We start from the raw sequence: 20,061 nt of genomic DNA, 5'->3' as shown, positions 1-20,061 counted from the left end.
TCCCAGAGTTAGGAGTCTTTACGTTCTGTCTCCCTTTCTGATATTTCCCACACATTTCTTCTCCCTTCCCTTCTATTCCCTTTCACTATTATTTATATTCCCCAAATGAATGAGAACATACACTGTTTGTCCTTCTCCGACTGGCTTACTTCACTCAGCATAATACCCTCCAGTTCCATCCACGTTGAAGCAAATGGTGGGTATTTGTCGTTTCTAATGGCTGAGTAATATTCCATTGTATACATAAACCACATCTTCTTTATCCATTCATCTTTTGATGGACACCGAGGCTCCTTCCACAGTTTGGCTATTGTGGACATTGCTGCTAGAAACATCGGGGTGCAGGTGTCAATTGGGGATAATTTTATTATCCTCTAGGAAATAAGAAAAAAAATTCAGGGTTTTTTAATGATTAAAAAAAAGGGAAGTCATATCATGAGTTTCTACATACAGTTGAGATTCCCAGTTGCAATGGAAGCAACATACACTTCTCTGGAACCTGAGACCAGTGAAAGAGAGCTAAGTCAATTCCACAATTCCTGCCATCTGGGGGCAGGAGGCACAACATTGGCAACTTATCCCCAGACAGGCCCAGTTACCCCACACAGATACAACCCCAGACAGAGTTCCTAAATAAGCCCATAGAAAGCAGAAGCGTAAATATGGGTGGATCAGCGCACACCCATCCCACGTTGGAAAGAAACAAAGCATAGGGATTCTTTACACAGAATCTTTAGCTTCACATTTTTAAATCATATTATTTGTCTCTGTCTCTGTCTCAGTCTCTCTCTCTTTCCACCCCCTCCTCCTCAGTTATTTACTGACATGGCCAATTGCTGAATTGCTTTTCGTGATTAACTCTCTTCTTTCAAGGTCAGCGATTGCCCTTAGCGTGATGACAGTGCTGAAGGTTAACACACAATTCAGATAAACCCTGAAATGTTGACCCATCATAAGTTCAGTGTAATTAAAAGGTGTGCCTATGCCTGAGCCAACTGCTTGAAACATGTTTTCTAGAAACCTAATGTCTCCGAACTTACCCAGAACATCTGTTCGTGAATTTCTTTCACAGGCCTATTGTTCAGAGCAATTTTCATAAAGCACTAAAAATCTGCATGTAATTAATGACAGCAAATAAGCTTGAGCTTATTTTTTTAACTAACTTTAAATAATAATTCCTGACTTAAAATTAGGAGGAAAGGACTTTCTATTTACATATGGCCCAAGGATATAAGGTAGATTTCGAATACTTTAGGAGTAAATGACTGCCCTGTTGGTAGACTCTGTGTTTTGACACGCATTGGCATTTCTTAAAGGATTGCTCCTTACAGGAATTTACTGTTTCAACACCCAAGGGTCCAGCCAGAACAGGTTGGAAAAGCCCTAAGATTTGGCCACAGAAGAGGCTGACCCGAGGAAACAGCTACCTGCTGGGCCACAACCTGGGTCCTTAGGATATTGCTAAGGAACAGTCCTTGATTTGCTCAGTGGGGACAGGAAAGTTGCTAGCAACAAAGCCATCTTTGAGTTTGGAGGCTCTCACTCCAGAACATTCTTCCATCCCCTAGGTTCCCAGCAGGTTTTGCCCACATCCCTTTGTCCAACCCAGAGCTAGCCTCTCAAATTGCTCGAATCGATTAGAGACCAGTGAGCATAATGGATTGTATAGTAATGACCCCCGCCCCCAAACTGGAAGCTCAGGGTCCAGATCCCACCAAGCATGTCTGGGAGGAAGGCAGCCTCATCTTTTCTTCTGTTGACACCAGTATTCGTGAGAATCTCCACTGATAGCCGTGGCTGCTCGGCCTGCTGAGTCACACCTCAGGTGTGACTCAGAAGACAAGGTGCCGTGCGCACTCCTCCACAGACATGCCCTTCATTTTCGGTGGCCTGGCACCAAGGTACCTTTCCATAAGCACCTACTTCAGAGAAAGAAGGGTCAACAGAGCCACCTTTCTCAGATCTGCAACTTGTTCTCTACAACAGGTTTTGGGGGTTTTGTTTTGTTTTGGTTTGGTTTTTTTTACCGGGACATAGGATGGAAAGAGGGTTTCACTGACAATTCCTGAGAGGCCTGCAGGGAGGTGACTTATGAATGAAGATGTGAGTGGCAGGTCCCTAAAGTGTGGTTTGTGGACTGCATGGTTGCATGTGAACTGCTGGATGTCTCTGAGGCTCCAGAACTTTGGGGGGCTCTTCATGGTGTCCACTTAATCCCTCCCAGCTCCTAGCAGGCTCCGTGGGGTCAGCAGGGGGTTGTGTTCTCTTCTGCCCTTAGCAGAGAAACTGAAGGAAAGGACATTGAACTCAGCGCAGTCAATTTGAGTGCTAAAAAATTTCCAGGATCCATGGTGGTGCTAAACTATCTCCATGTTTCTAATATTTTTAATAGTTTTTTTTTTGTTCCTCATCACAAAAATGCAGTGTCCTTGGGGAAGGGACCCAACCCCTTGGCCTGCCACTTTCCAGGTGTCCTATATCATGCTGACGGGACTCTTTGGTCTGCAGAAAATACTCTGTCTTGGCATGCTTCTAGACTGTAAGATTTGGGTTTTTTTGTTTTGTATTTTGTTTATGTTTACATCTTGTATTTCCCAGAAAACTAAATAAAGTTTTTGGCCTTTTTAACTGAAAAAAAAAAAAAAAAAAAAAAAAAAAAAAAAAAAGGATTGCTCCTTACAGTTATTCTGACCACAACTGTTTTCCATGCAATTGATTTTTTCATTAGTAATGGGATTAGTGCTCCCAGATATATAACACAGAGAGAGAAAATAAGAGAAAAAGAGATAGTCCCACTGAAACTATTCTAGAAAAGCCTTCCCTCCCTGCCTCTAGGCATCATTCCAGGATGCCAGGATGCATTTTGGCCATGTTTGGGTCAGGAGGCACTCAGGGGCATTGCTTAAGGAACATGAGGCAAAACTCTTGATCCATCCAAGTTCAGCAGTAAATCAGTGTGAAATGGCTGAAAGTGAACAAGGAAACATGCTAAGAATGAGGAATGTGTCTGGATAAACTAAATTCATTTTGAAAAATACCTATCTAGGGGTTTGTAATTTCAAATATAGAAATACTTAAAATAACCATGTCATCCAGAATGGTAAGGCCAGAAATTAGTGACCAAATGGACCGAAATTCTGAGAGAAGAGCTCGCCCAGGTAGTGACTATGGCAACCCATCCTTCATCTATCAGACCCAGGGGCAAGGAAGGAAGCAAAATGACAGTTACCAAATCCATTCTGGAACCTCCCATACATGAGCTCAATTGCAAAAATAATGTTATCTTTCTGGCTATTCTCCACATTTTAAAATACTGTTACTCATCTATAAAACAAAGACCATCATACCTACCTATTGTGGTTGCTGTGGGAATTACATGAATAGAAAGAAAGCTTAGCACCATGCTGGACATACAGTGAGCTGTCAACAAATAAATATTGTTGCCATTTCACATGTTTCACTTTTCAGCATTTGACCAGGAATGGATTTTATTGGAAAAGATGTATGTTTGATCATAGTCCTCTTTTCCCATTCACCCTTTGTGCTGCATTCCTTCTCTGCTCCAGGCACTGGGCAGAGCAGAGGAACTGAAGTCCCAGGTGATCAGGATCTTGCCGATACATGATTCACCATGGCGATTGGGGTTCTGAGACTGCAGCCCAGTCAGGCAGTGCCAATTTACAACTCAGGACGCCTTGCCGGCCCAACCTTTGGACAAAAGTGAGTTATTCTGGCAAAAAGTAAATAGACAAAACTTTTGTTTTAGTGACCTAAGTAAGGTCTTTCTCAAAAGGATCCAGGTGTACTCCAAGGGAGTATGATCCAAACAGGAATGTAATCAGTCCATTTGGAAGAACCTATAAGCATCTGAAAGTCAGGAAAATGAAAAATATAGACTCACATAATGGAAAGAGAGCCTCAGGCAAGACTAAGCCATTAGGACTGATGGTTATTCTGGTGCCAAAGACTCAGAGGATAAAAACCTCATCTCCCAGCCCTGTTCTGGGTTTAATCACATTGGTCCACACCCACATCCCTGTTCACACTGGTTCTACTCCCAGGCCACCCTGCAATACACATTTTGCTCAAATATTGATCCCTGCTGCCTCGCCAAGGCCTTCAATCACTGTGCAAGTTCTAAAAGATGAGCAAGTGTTACCTTAGCCTTAGCTAATACTTTAAGTCTAAAAGAAAAAAAAATGCATGACTGTTTTGTGGTCTTTAATACTGATGATTTTTTTTCTGCCTTTAAAACATTCTTTTTGATATAATTCCCTAAAAGAGACCAATTTTATTCACAATAAAAATTTGCTATGTGCAATACCATGGTCTCCTTATAATTATTTACAACAGTTTGGAATAATTTTTGTTGCTTTTATCATAATGTTAGTCTTCTAAACTATCATTCTTACATTTTGAATATTACAAATTATTATTAGTACAAATTTTAAGTCCATTGAACCACTCATGGCTGACCACTGCATTGTATTAAAAATCTTGCACCTTCCCTTTACATTTACAATTATTTGCTTTGTCTTTTGAATGTATCCCATACCTTTGTAAATTTCATCCTTCATCTGCATTAGTACTAACTTTTCCACCTAGATTCTCCTTTTGTAACTACTCAAAAAAAGAAATCTGTAGTAATACCAAAGCAGGAGCTCTTAATGAAATGGAATATTACCAATAATGTGGATGAAAAAATGGAATTTAATAGTGAATTGTAGGACTTTTCTAAGTACCAGATAAAAAGGGAAGCACTTTACACATATTATCTCATTTAATCTTTAAGGCAATCTTATAAGGTGCTAGTGTCATTACACCCATTTTTACAGATGAGAAACTGAGGCTGAGAGACACTAAGCCCTTTGACAAATGTCACAAAACTAAGAAGAGACAAAACTGAGAGTCTCATCTGTCTAGCTACAGGACCTAGCTTTTTAAGCATTATACCACGTGTGTAGGAAATTTTATGTGCACTTTTATGCATGTGCTTTCATGCAAAATAATTTTCATTGTTGAGGCAGCTAAAGGAAATCCCCACACAATGGAATAAAGGCTTTGGCACTTATCAGCCTCTTTAAACTTTCATTTTTTTCCTTCTAATGTACCCCTTGCTATTGCTTGGTTTCCATTCAATCACAGCTAGAATGTCATAAAAGAGGTAATAATACAAATGATACTGAAGGAACACATGCAGCCCTAGCCAAACTCCAAGGGGAAAACAGAACGACAGGAAAGCACAGTCAAAAGGCCCTCACCTTGTGGTGGCTGCTGCCTGCCCAGCACCCTGGCTTTGCAGCCATCAGCTGCACACGGCATAATGAAAATTTCCATCTCGAAGATGTTATTATGGGCCTCATAGAACAATCTGTGTAAGGTCATATTTGCATAAGTCAAGTGTTCCACAGTCTGTACAGCGTCTTTACCTAATGCAGGATTAAATCACTGGCATGGACCATAATTAACCCTCCAGATTGCCTTAAATGCCAGCCAGCTTTCACTTAGAGAAGTGGCCAGAACATAGAAGGAGTGAGGTATAGAACTGTAGTCAACACACACAAGCAGTCAGGGCTCAGAAGCCATTTAAGAAATACCCTTCTATGCACCAGTGTCCTTTCATTTAACAAGTTAGTACAAACAAGAGAAAAGTTAGTGTGTGTGAGTTGGCAACAGTGAGGACTTCAGAGGACCATGTGTGATATTGCCAGATTGTCATCAATGCAACACAGACATCCTTTAGGGCAGTGGCTTCCAAACTGAATTTCCAGAAGCCCTGGCTTGCTGCCTCACAGATGCTTTAGGAATGAGAGTAAAAGGCCCATTGACGGGGGTGACATGTCTTCAATGCTTCCCTCAACCAGTGTGACTTCACTTCTATCTGTTAGGCATGCTGAGGTTTCGCACATGACTTGACTGGAAAGAGTATCTGATGCTAACACTGAAGTTGGAACACTGCTAATTCAGGGCAACTTCTACCTTTCAACTACATGCAGATGGTACTGGTGAAAGATTAAGTATCCTGCCCAGTGAGTGAAGGCTGGATCGTGGCAAAACCTAGGCCAGACACTAGGTATTTGTATTCCTGCTCCAGTGTTCAACTCACTACACCCTGTATCTTCATTCATGGCTTCTGTTCTTTCTACTCCTGCCCTGGGACAGACTTCCATGCTTAATCTTTTCCAATTTGGGTAACACACATACATGTGAGAGAAATACAAGTGGTTCCTTCATCAACCCTTTCAAAAAGTGGGCAGACCTATGAATCACATAAAGCACATGTTCTTTGGAACAGGCATACCTTTGGTGAACTATGTGTGCTTCCAAATCCCATGTTATACATCTGAGCACATGCATATTAATCTGTCTGGCCCTTATTCCTTCAGCAATTACATTGTGTGGTGCGCTAAGCTTTAACAAGCACCTGCACATATTTTGTCTCTATGGAGAAATTGGCCCTTTTGCAGAGAAGTGAGGAATTATTTATCCTACTGGGAATGTTGAAATGTACAATTAGATAGGGCTTTACAGATGATCTGATCCAACTCTTTCGGTCTACAAGTGAAAAAACTGAAATCCAGAGATATTAAACATTAAATCAAATGGTGGGTGTCGTTAGGCCAACACTGAAGACTAGATCACCTGATTCCTAGCACTCTTCACGCTATATATTTCAGGTGTGTGCAGTCATGCCTAGCGATTTCAATGGGCCTTAGTGTTCCTTAATATGTTGTGATCCCACTCATAGCTGAACATATTACCTGGCATACAGATATTTGATCGCTCAAAGCAAAGTTATTTGCTTCATTGTATGAGTACCTGTAAGGACCTGTAGGGTTCTTTCCTATAAATTACTATAAATCCTCATGCTTTCCTTCATAGTATCTACCATGATTTTGAGATACTCATTCACTCATTATTTAAATGCATTTATTTCTTTAATGCATTTCTTTCTTTTTCTTTCATGCCTTTCTCCCATATGAAAATATAAGTTCCATGAGAGCAATTGCTAGTTCTGTCTTGTTTTAACATTTTTTTCCAGACCCTAGCATAATGTCTAGAATACTGCAGAAGTTGAATGGGTGAATGAATGAATTTCACAATACCCTAAGAATATTTCTATTGCTATACTTATAGTATTCAAGCTATGCATGCATGGTTTTAATAAACTAGGAACTTCTTGAGGGTAATGTTTATGTTTTGTTGTGTTGACAATACCTAACATGTCTTATCAGAACAAAGAAGGCTGTCAATAAATATTTGTCAGATAAAGAAATTTATTCATTTATCAATAAAATCTAACAATCTTGGGTGTATAATAGATACACAAACACACTTACTGATTGCTAAACTGGATGGTTGATTGGCTGATTGATTGATTGATAAAGCTCCATAAAAATCATATGTTTTCAGGGGGTGGCAACTTTAGGAGCCATCTTACTATCACAAAAAAACCTAGTGTTTTCATGAGAACCAAAACATGTTTATTTGAAATATGATTCCCCTGAATTTTATTCTTCTATCTCACCTTTCTTCTCTACTAAAGTTAAAACAGAAATATATCCATTTTGTGTAATAAGTTTTTACTCCTATTCAGGACACTGTACAAAGGTAAATCATTCAAGAGCAGGTTAGAGCAGGCTTCCCCTATATACGTCACTTCAAGTTCATTGAATCATTACTTTGAAAACCAAAAAGGGGCCAAAGTTCAAGGTAACCACTTATGACTGTGAGCATCATGGCATGTAATAAAATAGTCATAGAGCTACTGTTTATTGGATTTGAGAAGGTCATTCTGAGTAGAGCTCAAGGCTAAGTGTCTAAGTATATCATGGGTAATGCCTTGGATTTGTCAGTACCTTTTAAGAACATCTTTGCAAAGCAGATGACAGCCATGGAAATCTGAACACACACATACACACATTCACATAGATCTTTTCCACTAACATTTTGGCTTTTCTTTTGAAATTTTACAACATCTATTCTACAAAATGCAAACATAACAGAGACCGTTTCTGAGCAGCTATTGAGGAATGAAGAAGCAACAGGAGTTGGTCTTTGATCTTTCCACCATATTCCAGGTGGAATTAAAAGAATATGCTCTATTTGGCAACTGGTTTGTATGTGGACACATAAGTGTGTGTGTGTGTGTGTGTATATATATATATATATATATATATACACACACACAATATATACATATATATTGCATATATATGTACAATATATACATATATATAGCCATATATGTATATATATATATATTGCATCTGCTGTTAGCCCTGCACTCAGGGGAAACCAAGGATCGATTGGTAATTGAGATCTGCCAATGATTTCAAACATCTCATTTCATGTAATCATTTTACCCTCTTTTCTTCATTATAAACCTTGTTAAAATGTTATTTAAGCTGCTTTCTCTCTCTGTTTCTCCCCATCTATTGGTAAAGGAGTTTTAAAAGCATGAACTCATCAAGGGCAGGCACCAAGACATAATATAATAAAGGTTAAATAAAGGTCTACATACTACACAAACTGTCCTTCAAAGCCTGCATCATCAAAGGCTACCCATATTGTGGCTATGTGACCTACTAGATGGCTCCTACATGAAAAGTAAAATATCCAGCATGCTCAATACTCCATATATTTTGGGTTCAAGCAGGAATGTGCCATACGTGTATGGGCACATTCAGTGAACTGGTTTGGTGAGCCCATCAGAAGCTTATTTGGAAGAGACATTAAGGAGCCACCTCTTAGAGACCTCTTAGAGGAGGCAGGCAGAATGAGCATGATCCAAAGGAAAGCCTCAGCATCAGAGTATTCTCGGACTGAGTCCTGCAGAAAGAGGCACTGCTGGGAGAAAAAGAGGAATGAAAAAAGCTGTTTCACTAATCACACTGCTTAGGAAAATATTCCTCTTCCTCCTCACAGAAATGATGATGATGATGATGATGATGACGACGACGACAAAGGTGAAGGAGGAGTGAGCCAGAAGCCAGAGACAGCTATCATTCTCTACTTCACAATAAGATGTAATGTAGCTCCCATCACCTCAGGACTCCAATCTGTAAATATAGCAGACCCCAAAGTCTACCTTGTTAAAATGGAGAGGTCGCATTAGCATCTGGCAGCAATTGGCATGTTTATAAGCACATCTAGGGAATTTCTGAAATATTCAAAGTCCTATGTGAGCATCTCCAGACAAGTGAAGTTTGGGTCATGTTCATGTTAAAGTGCTCCCATTTGTACCTGGAACACAGGGAGGCCTGAGAAGTCTCAGGACATATATAACTCCCTTTGTAATACCTTAGAAACTTAAATGGCCATTAGATAATATATGAGTTGGGATCTATAATCCATATGATTAAGTGCAGACTGCATTTTCACAAAATTTATTAGCTGTCTATTACATATGAGGACACTGTGCTAAGTGCTCTATGGAATTTAAAAGATTTTTAAAATATGGCACTTTTTGATACTGAACAGGATATATTATTGATTGTATATTTGCATACAGTCGTATATAAGAACCCCACCTCCTCAACTTCTACTTTGATGTCTGGCAACTCTAGACCTTCAAGTCACTGCCATGAACCAAATAAGTCAGCTACAAAAGAAACTGTCAAAAAGCCCTTGTACTTTACTCTCAAGAGAAAGAAATGATGTTACCCTGAAGTGAAAACTGCAGGCTTAATACAGTGTAAAAATTTAGAGTCATTGATTTCAAGTTCAGCTTGAAATGGTAACCAATAGCGTAAGAAGGGACAACTGACAGCAGGGAGAACAACGTTGAAAAACTAAACACTACAGCAGTCCCATATTCTTGATTGAGGTTATGGGCTGAGGTACCTCCAGGACTCCAAGGGCACATGTGTGTCAAAACATGTCAACACAATGCGATGCAATGAGCACTGGATATTATATAAGACTGATGAATCACTAAACTCTACCTCTGAAATTAATAATACATTGTTAATCAATTGAATTTAAACTTAAAACAATTAATTAATTAAAAAACATATTGGAACAATGTTCCACATTCAACTAACACCCCCAAGTCATCACAAGTAGGTGAGTTGTATTCTAACTCTTTTGGTGACCTGGGTGACATATAGATACCCCACCTTTAAGATTCTCGTAATGTCTCTAACAATGTGTTCAATTAACTAGTTACAGGCTAAAACCCAGGATATCTCTCATGCAACTACAGAGACAGAGAAATGAAGACCTAGGACACCTGGCCTGACTTAAATGCCAAGTTAGAGATAAAACCAAATGAGAATCTGGGTTCTGACACCTGAGTGAGATATGAATGGCAGGAACAGAGCTTAGAACCTGAACAAAATTTTCATCTCCAGTCTCACATTCTGCAAGTGAAATAATTGAGATCTAGAAAGAGAAGTGACTTGTTCAAGGTCACAATTCAGTGAGCAAAATTGGGACAAGCACTCAGGTCTCAGGAATTCTAAAATTACATTCTTTTCATCAAAATATGCTGCATCTTTTCTAAGACAGTTTAATAGAACTTCCACCCCACAGGCTAGAAACTGTCATCCAGGCTCCCCCTCGCAATTGGCATACCATTTGAAGTAGCTGCTGTTCCTGCTTGCCTTCATCTAAGTAAAACCAGAGTAAGGAAGTTGGTTGGATTAACTCACTATAAGCAAATGTACAGCTTTCAATACCTGAAGTAGATTTTTTTTTCTGAAGTAGATATTTTAAGCAATTGCTGCCACATGTGTCTCAATTTGAGAGATTTAATGAGGAAAAATTACATTCTACCCACAACCTCTGGAAATAAGAGTCTTAAAGGAAATGGGGGACGAGATATACACATCTTCCTTTTCCAGCATTCAAATGTTTATTAAGAACCTACTATGTATCTGTGCTCTGCCTACAGTTCAAGTCTGCTAAGATCTTAAATGGAAATAGCTCAGAGTCTCAAAGGGTGACCCCCCAAGTCTTCTAACAGAGCCTGTGAAATTTAATAATTGGGAGGCTATCACCAAATCTCATTATTGCTGCTTTAAATGAAATAGATCACAGTTAATAAAGAGCCTGCAAATTAAAGTAACCCAGCAGTCTTAACTAGCAATTAAAATGACTTTTTTTTTTCCTATCAAAGGTGAAACCATATGCTAGAGCAGATTTTGTCACGTACAAGATAAATGAGCAGTTTGGCTCAGCAGGGAATAATTCCCGTTCATATTGAAGGATCACTTTCAGTATCAAAATCTTGTTCTCTCAATGTCAGGATCCTGATACGGATTACCTGAAGACACGGGGGCTCAAGAGCCTTCCCTGTGAGGACCACAAGCACAAGTATGTATTCCCCTCATTTCTCCTCACACCCTCAGAGAAGTAAAGGAAGAAATGGAAGTCTGATATTAACTGGGTTGTGTTCTCAACCTAAATGCCAGCAGAAGCTTCACCTCTCACACTGCCACTTATGGGAGCACCCAACACTATTACAGAAGTACATAGGGAATGGGAAGCAGGCTGGAAGAGAAACGTGCCTGCCAACATCTAATCTAAATCGATGCCCATTTTATTCAGCCAAAAGCCAAAGACATAGCAGAAGACAAAAAGAAGAGGAAAAAGAAAAAAAATACAAAATTTATAGACGGACAGATGGATGGATGGATATATAGACAGATTTATATACACGTACACATAATAAGAAAGAGATGGATGGATGGCTGGACCAGTGAACTATCAGTATGAAAGAAGACACCCTTGTTAGACTACTACTTCATTCTGGTTGCTGAACATGGAGCTTCCTATGCATCATCTCATGTTGGCATCTGTAATATTATGGCTATTTTACCTATTTCACACATAAAGAAACTATCAACACAATAACATTGTCAGGGTTAGAATTAAAGTCTAGTTCTATGTAGCCACAAAACCTTTGGGTTTTCAACTACCCACATTGCTTCTCATTCAAGGTCATGCTGAAACTTGAAGACACTTGATTAGAAAAAGAATATAAGCCATATAGACTTATTCTGTGAGTGCATAATCATAAACCACACCATCAAATTTACACAATTATTTAACACATGCATTCTACTGAACACCAAGATAAAAAGGCAAGAGAACACAAGAGATTCATCACAAACCTCTCCCTACTTGATGGCAAGCAGGTGAGAAGCACATTTCTGTCCAATATTGTCTTTCACCACCTCTATCCTCCACACCCTCACAGTGCCTACACCCCACCTCCCCCATTTTTCATTCCAGCTGTTTTCACGCTTTGATGTACAGGCAAATTTCCCCAGGTTTTGTCAAAATGCAGATTCTGGTTCAGAAGATCTAGACTCTGAGACCCAGCAGGGCTAACAAGTTCCCAGGTGGTATCATTGCTTCTTGTCTGAGGACCACACTTCAGGTAATTAGCCTCCATTCTATACACCATTGTTAGAGAAAGTCAACATGTTAACTATAAAAGGATATTGAGCATTATTCTCTGGGCACAAACCATATTTAATACATGTAATAAGAAATGTGATGTGAATGGAGGTTCGAACTATCCATATATTTAAAGGAAGAGCATCTGTAAGCTGTGAATCTCTCCAACTATTTCCCAAATTACCCAGCTGCAGTTTTATATTAGTAAAACCAAGAAATGTACAGTAAAGAAAAGATGCCATCTTGATGCTATTTAAATATATATTTACTTCTTATTCTTGATCTTTCACCCATTTAATTTTCTCTGAGAGATAATTCAGGTCACTTTTAAATGGGTTTCAATGTTTCCAGAGCTGCAGCTCATTATAAAAATGTTCACAGCAGATAGAATCTTGCTTCAGCACAGCACTATTTTCACGCTGGCAGACACAGAAATCGGTATGCAGATATTGTACCATAAACATTAATTTAGTATTATGTGGAACATTGATTGATTAATAAATACATAAGCCAGGAAGCCTAATTTAACTCTTAATTCACTTTTTTTTATTTCACAGAGAGGGAAAAATTAATCTAGAAGTGTTGATTGATTGAGAGTTTTAGTCTCGTCTAGACAGCAATGGAAAATGACTATGAACCTGGGACTTTGCAAACTGCATCATTTGCAAAATAAACCCAATCAACAAATTTCATCACACAGTGATTGATGGTCAGAAAGGAAAGGCTGTAGTGACTATGGAGGAAAAGAATATGTAATCATCCAAGGAAGCAGCTCACCATACAGAGTGGATAAAGAACAAAGAATTAGCAAATATTTTCAGCTCAGAGGTGGACACAAATAAAAGAAAATACACTTGAAGTTTTTTTTTAATTAATGAGCATTAGAGCACTCCAGTAGACTAGCAAATTAGAATTAGTACATTGCATTCTTGAGAATGTACAGAAAGTAAACGTATTTTAGCTGTTGTGGTCCTATAGCAAAGACTGCATGATGTAAAGAACCAACTTACATTCTTGCTATGATTAAAAGGTCACATTTAGAACCAAATGTTCTATATCGAGATTTGAATAGTGCTGAATTTTTTCTAAAAGCAAAGGAAGCATGTTCATTGTTCTCTTTTTCTGAAGAGTAGCAATTAAGCTGAGCAAGGCAATTGCTTATAAATTAGACCTGCATCTCCTTCCTGTGATTCTGGTTTTCCTTTCCAGTTCCTATTTACACAATGACAATCAAGGTCAAGTTCCAAGCCCTAAGCCTCAGAAAGCTGACATCAGAATCATCAATACTGTTTGCATTTAGTGTTTTCATGGAAGGAAGTGAAAGGAAGGAAAGAAGGTAACATTTGAGGACCCTACTATAATAAGAACTGTTAAATATTCTACCAGAGATTCTGATCGAAGTTCTCACATCAACACTTTGGGGGTTTTGTTGTTGTTTTTTAAGATTTTATTTTTTTTAATTTATTTTTTATTGGTGTTCAATTTACTAACATACAGAATAACCCCCAGTGCCCGTTACCCATTCACTCCCACCCCCCACCCTCCTCCCCTTCTACCACCCCTAGTTCGTTTCCCAGAGTTAGGAGTCTTTACGTTCTGTCTCCCTTTCTGATATTTCCCACACATTTCTTCCCCCTTCCCTTATATTCCCTTTCACTATTATTTATATTCCCCAAATGAATGAGAACATATAATGTTTGTCCTTCTCCGACTGGCTTACTTCACTCAGCATAATACCCTCCAGTTCCATCCACGTTGAAGCAAATGGTGGGTATTTGTCATTTCTAATAGCTGAGTAATATTCCATTGTATACATAAACCACATCTTCTTTATCCATTCATCTTTCGTTGGACACCGAGGCTCCTTCCACAGTTTGGCTATCGTGGCCATTGCTGCTATAAACATCGGGGTGCAGGTGTCCCGGCGTTTCATTGCATTTGTATCTTTGGGGTAAATCCCCAACAGTGCAATTGCTGGGTCGTAGGGCAGGTATATTTTTAACTGTTTGAGGAACCTCCACACAGTTTTCCAGAGTGGCTGCACCAGTTCACATTCCCACCAACAGTGTATGAGGGTTCCCTTTTCTCCACATCCTCTCCAACATTTGTGGTTTCCTGCCTTGTTAATTTGCCCCATTCTCACTGGTGTGAGGTGGTATCTCATTGTGGTTTTGATTTGTATTTCCCTGATGGCAAGTGATGCAGAGCATTTTCTCATGTGCATGTTGGCCATGTCTATGTCTTCCTCTGTGAGATTTCTGTTCATGTCTTTTGCCCATTTCATGATTGGATTGTTTGTTTCTTTGGTGTTGAGTTTAATAAGTTCTTTATAGATCTTGGAAACTAGCCCTTTATCTGATATGTCATTTGCGAATATCTTCTCCCATTCTGTAGGATGTCTTTGAGTTTTGTTGACTGTATCCTTTGCTGTGCAAAAGCTTCTTATCTTGATGAAGTCCCAATAGTTCATTTTTGCTTTTGTTTCTTTTGCCTTCGTGGATGTATCTTGCAAGAAGTTACTATGGCCAAGTTCAAAAAGGGTGTTGCCTGTGTTCTTCTCTAGGATTTTGATGGAATCTTGCCTCACATTTAGATCTTTCATCCATTTTGAGTTCATCTTTGTGCATGGTGAAAGAGAGTGGTCTAGTTTCATTCTTCTGCATGTGGATGTCCAATTTTCCCAGCACCATTTATTGAAGAGACTGTCTTTCTTCCAATGGATAGTCTTTCCTCCTTTATCGAATATTAGTTGCCCATAAAGTTCAGGGTCCACTTCTGGATTCTCTATTCTGTTCCACTGATCTATGTGTCTGTTTTTGTGCCAGTACCACACTGTCTTGATGACCACAGCTTTGTAGTACAACCTGAAATCTGGCATTGTGATGCCCCCAGATATGGTTTTCTTTTTTAAAATTCCCCTGGCTATTCGGGGTCTTTTCTGATTCCACACAAATCTTAAAATAATTTGTTCTAACTCTCTGAAGAAAGTACATGGTATTTTGATAGGGATTGCATTAAACGTGTATATTGCCCTGGGTAACATTGACATTTTCACAATATTAATTCTGCCAATCCATGAGCATGGAATATTTTTCCATCTCTTTGTGTCTTCCTCAATTTCTTTCAGAAGTGTTCTATAGTTTTGAGGGTATAGATCCTTTACCTCTTTGGTTAGGTTTATTCCTAGGTATCTTATGCTTTTGGGTGCAATTGTAAATGGGATTGACTCCTTAATTTCTCTTTCTTCAGTCTCATTGTTAGTGTATAGAAATGCCACTGACTTCTGGGCATTGATTTTGTATCCTGCTACGCTACCGAATTGCTGTATGAGTTCTAGCAATCTTGGGGTGGAGCCTTTGGGTTTTCTATGTAGAGTATCATGTCATCGGCGAATTCCTGATCAAAACTCTTCAGAGTGTAGGGATAGAGGGAACATTCCTCGACATCTTAAAAGCCATCTATGAAAAGCCCACAGCAAATATCATTCTCAATGGGGAAGCACTGGGAGCCTTTCCCCTAAGATCAGGAACAAGACAGGGATGTCCACTCTCACCACTGCTGTTCAACATAGTACTGGAAGTCCTAGCCTCAGCAATCAGACAACAAAAAGACATTAAAGGCATTCAAATTGGCAAAGAAGAAGTCAAACTCTCCCTCTTCGCTGATGACAAGATTTTATTTTTTTAAGATTTTATTTATTTATTCATGACAGACACAGAGAGAGAGAGAGAGTGAGAGAGAGAGAGTGAGAGAGAGAGAGAGAGAGAGGCAGAGACACAGGCAGAGGAAGAAGCAAGCTCCATGCAGGGAGCCCGATGCGGGACTCAATCCCGGGTCTCCAGGATCACACCCCGGGTGGAAGGCGGCGCTAAACCACTGAGCCACTGGGGCTGCCCAACACTTTGGTTTTTTAACCCCATTTTACAAATGCAGAAACAAGATCAGGGATGTTAGGAAAACTGGCCAACACTGCAACCATTTCTTTAAGTTGGATTCTCTGCATGCTCTAAAGCACACAGTTTCTAGACTGTACATCAGAATGACATGCAGAGCTTGTTAAGACAGATTGTTGGGCCCTATGCTCAGAATTCCTGATTCAGTCAATGTATTTGTTTCCTATTGCTGCTATAACAAATTACCACAAATTTAGTGACTTTAAAACACAAGTTTGTTAGTCACAGATCTGTGAGCCAGCACAGCTCAACTAGTCCTCTGCTTAGAGTCTCAGGGGGGGCTGAAATCAAGGTGCTGGCAGGACTTCATTCTTTCTTGGAACCATGGGAAAGAATTTGCTTCATAGGTCATTCAGATTGTGGGCCAAATTCAATTCCTTGTGGTTGTAGGACTGAGGTCCACATAATCTTGCTGGCTGTCAGGCAAGGACCAAGCTTGCCTCTAGATGCTGCTTGCATTTCTTCTCAGGCTTTCCATGCAGCCCCCTCCAACAACACGAGTTCCTCTCACACTCAACCTCTCTGCCTTTCCCTTCTAATGAATCTCTCTGACTCCAGCCATAGAAAGCTCTCTACTCTTAAGGACTCACTGTGATTAGACTGTGCCCACTGAATAATCCAGGATAATCTCCCTAACTTAAAAGTTCATAAACCTCAATTGCATCCGCAAAGTTCCTCTTTATGTGATACACTCACAAGATCCACGGATTAGAGGGTGGATATTTTGGTGGTCCCTTCCACTTATTGTATCACTCCAGGCTAGGGTCCCAGAATTTCCATTTCTAATACATTTCTAGCTGATGCTGATACTGCTGGTCCAAGACTATGCTTTGAGAACCCCTGCCCTAGCTTCTTCTACTCCAAATGTGGCCCATAACATCCACATCATCTAGGAGCTTATTAGAAATGCAGAATCCAAAAAAAAATTAAAAAATTAAAAAAATTAAAAAATTAAAAAATTAAAAAAAAAAGAAATGCAGAATCCTGCACCTCATTCCAGACATCGTGGATAAGAAGTTACAGTTTAACAAGATTCCCAGGTAATTTATGCACACATGAAAGTTTGAGAAGCACTATTGGAGGACAATGAAAAACAGGGCAAAACATGGGAATAAAGTATATGTTTTATCTATTCCCAAAACATCTTGGAAAAATACAACTCCTCCCTTGTCCAGTTACTGCCTTTTATTTTTTCTGGACAGGAATGGAGGGAGGTATCTTACCTATGAAGTTATACTTGCTAAGAGATCCTGCACTTTCTGAGTGGCTTTAATTTGCTTCCCCCTACTCCCAATTTTAATTCAAAAGAGGAAAAAACATCTGCCTGTGAACTGAACCTGAGAAATGTTTGGCAGTCTAGAAAAATTGCAGGTTGGATTCGATTATTCATTGGGCAGCTTTGACAGGGACATCCATCCCTTGGTTATATCCAGGGTTTGATGGGAATAGATTTCAAGTGACGATCAGATGGGGTCCAGGAAGAAATACAGTACTGGCCGTCACCCATGACCAGAGACAATGTGAGAACTGATAAGCATGGTGTACTCTACTTTTACTTAGCCATTAATAGGATTTCTTCAGTCTTGGAAAAAGTTTCAGCAAAATCTCAGGGCCCCAGAGGAGAAGGAAATATCATTAACCCTTTTATTGAGGATGTTATTGGTTTTCTGTGAGTTACCATTAGAGGAAAGTGACTGTGGTTAGAATAAATTGAAGAAGACTCAGAGTGATACAGACAGCCTGGGACCAAACACTCAGCTAACTTCTATCTCCAGCTCAAAATGCCTGAATGTAATTACTGAAATTTAATCATTAGACAGCCAGAGAATAGTGGAATATGTTTCAAGATGTAGACATTAACTGAAAATTAATTATCTCAAACTCTCCTGCTTTTTCTTAATTTAAGGTGAGATGAAGAGAACAAAACAAAAATGGACAGATGTTTGGGAGTGAAAATAAGAATATATGAGTACAATGAAGTGCTCCAAAGTTAACTCCATTGGTATACCACAAACTGACAATCTCTCTCTCTCTCCCTCCATCCATCCCTCCCTTCTTCCTACTCTCTTTCTCCCTATCTCTCTCTCTCTCTCTCACACACACACACACACACACACACACACACACACACACACTATGCTGTTTCTTTTTAGTGTGCCAAGCTCCAGGTAATAAACACCCATATCATCTTCTTAAACTGTCCATTTATTCCAGAGTGAGCATAAAGAATCATGTAAATCATTTCTCATTCCCAGCTCATTCTATCTTTGCACATGCTCCTTTTTGATCAGATAAGGAGACTGTGGCAGCATTTCCAACGCAAAACCAATCCTCTAAAACATTGCTAAATTCTCTGTGGGAGCTCAATAATAAAAGTGTCAAGTATTGACAAAGGATGTCAGCAGCCCAGAAATGCTTAATGAGGTACCTGAAAATGTTTGCAAATTATACCAGTCAAGAGTCGATAAGGCAACAAGCCATTCAGGCAAGATATAGGACAAAAGCCGAAGAGATGATAACCACCCCAGAAATCTTGAAGGGAAAAAAAATTCCCACCTCCCTGATCAATGCCATACCCCCGCCCCCCGCACCTACATTTCTGGAAACTGTTTACCTCAAGAAGCATTTACAGAGAAAAAAGAAATCAGTTTCCTGAAACCTAAAGAGTGTTTACTTTTGAAAACCACCTGGGAAAATGGCTTTACTTTCAATCCTTCAGTGATATGCCAGTGTTGTTTTTTATCTGTGTTTAATAGGAGTAGTAGAAGAAATAGGAGAGAGTCCAGATCAAAAGTGGGATCTCTCTGGGGTCACTGGCAGAACATAAGATGACCCTCACTAGATTGGATTTCTGACCTGACAGGTAGTCTTCAAGGGTTGGAATACAGCCAATAAGACTCATGACTTTGCCCTGTATTTGAGTTTGGATAATATTTTAATTGTTTGACAAATGGTTAGTTTAATGTATCTCTTCTTTAGAGCATATGGCACAATATTTATATTTGTTTTTGGATATTGCTATTCAAAATGCTGCTACTTATCAGCAAGTGTCCTCTGGATCTTCATCTGTAGGCTTCACTGCAGTGAAGGTCAGCACTGCACTTTTCCATATACACACCATCATGTAAAGGATTTTCTAATCCCTATCATGACTGTTCCCCCATTCCTTCTAGTTTCCATCAATCTAATTGTTCTTCTTTCTCTTCCCCTTCATGTCCCAAGCAGTTCATTTCTCAAGTCATTAGCTAGGGCAGAGCAAGGTGAGAAACTACAAAGATGGGAATGAGACAGGACCTTGTTAGCCTGAAGTGAGCTGTGAGAGCCCCAACAGGGTCAGGAGAGTGCTTACCCAGGAGGGGTAAGGCAGTACTGCTGTGGGAGTGGGGCATGGGGAAGGAAACTGCAGTGGTGATAAAGATCCTTACATACTGAGGGATCAATTAGTACACTAATGTATTAAGGGCAAGGGGAGCCAGGTTTCTCACTGTCTGAGAAGGAGTTTACAAACACACAAAGGGAGAAAACTAAATGAATGCTACAGTGTGGGATTAAAAGTGGAAATATTCATATTAACTCATGTTTTCATATATAAAGATGGATTTTACAGTACAGATGCAAATGCATAGGGATGTGTGTGTGTGTGCTTGTGTGTGCATGTGTATGTGCATGTATGTATACATATACATTCCCTAGTTCCAAC

General features: G+C 39.5%; 1 long non-coding RNA gene across 3 annotated transcripts in view; it reads right to left on the bottom strand.

The window, feature by feature from the left end:
- Window positions 1-231: 231 nt before the first annotated feature.
- Window positions 232-20,061, bottom strand: part of LOC119865228 — a 37,855-nt gene continuing 18,025 nt past the window's right edge. For all 3 annotated transcript variants that reach the window (XR_005376555.1, XR_005376553.1, XR_005376554.1), the window contains exon 3: window positions 232-374. This is a non-coding gene — a long non-coding RNA (uncharacterized LOC119865228). The remainder of the gene's footprint in view (window positions 375-20,061) is intronic.

The sequence above is a fragment of the Canis lupus genome, chromosome 22, assembly GCF_011100685.1.
Source record: "Canis lupus familiaris isolate Mischka breed German Shepherd chromosome 22, alternate assembly UU_Cfam_GSD_1.0, whole genome shotgun sequence".
Classification (NCBI taxonomy): domain Eukaryota; kingdom Metazoa; phylum Chordata; class Mammalia; order Carnivora; family Canidae; genus Canis; species Canis lupus.
This window is presented reverse-complemented; position numbering and strand designations above follow the sequence as displayed.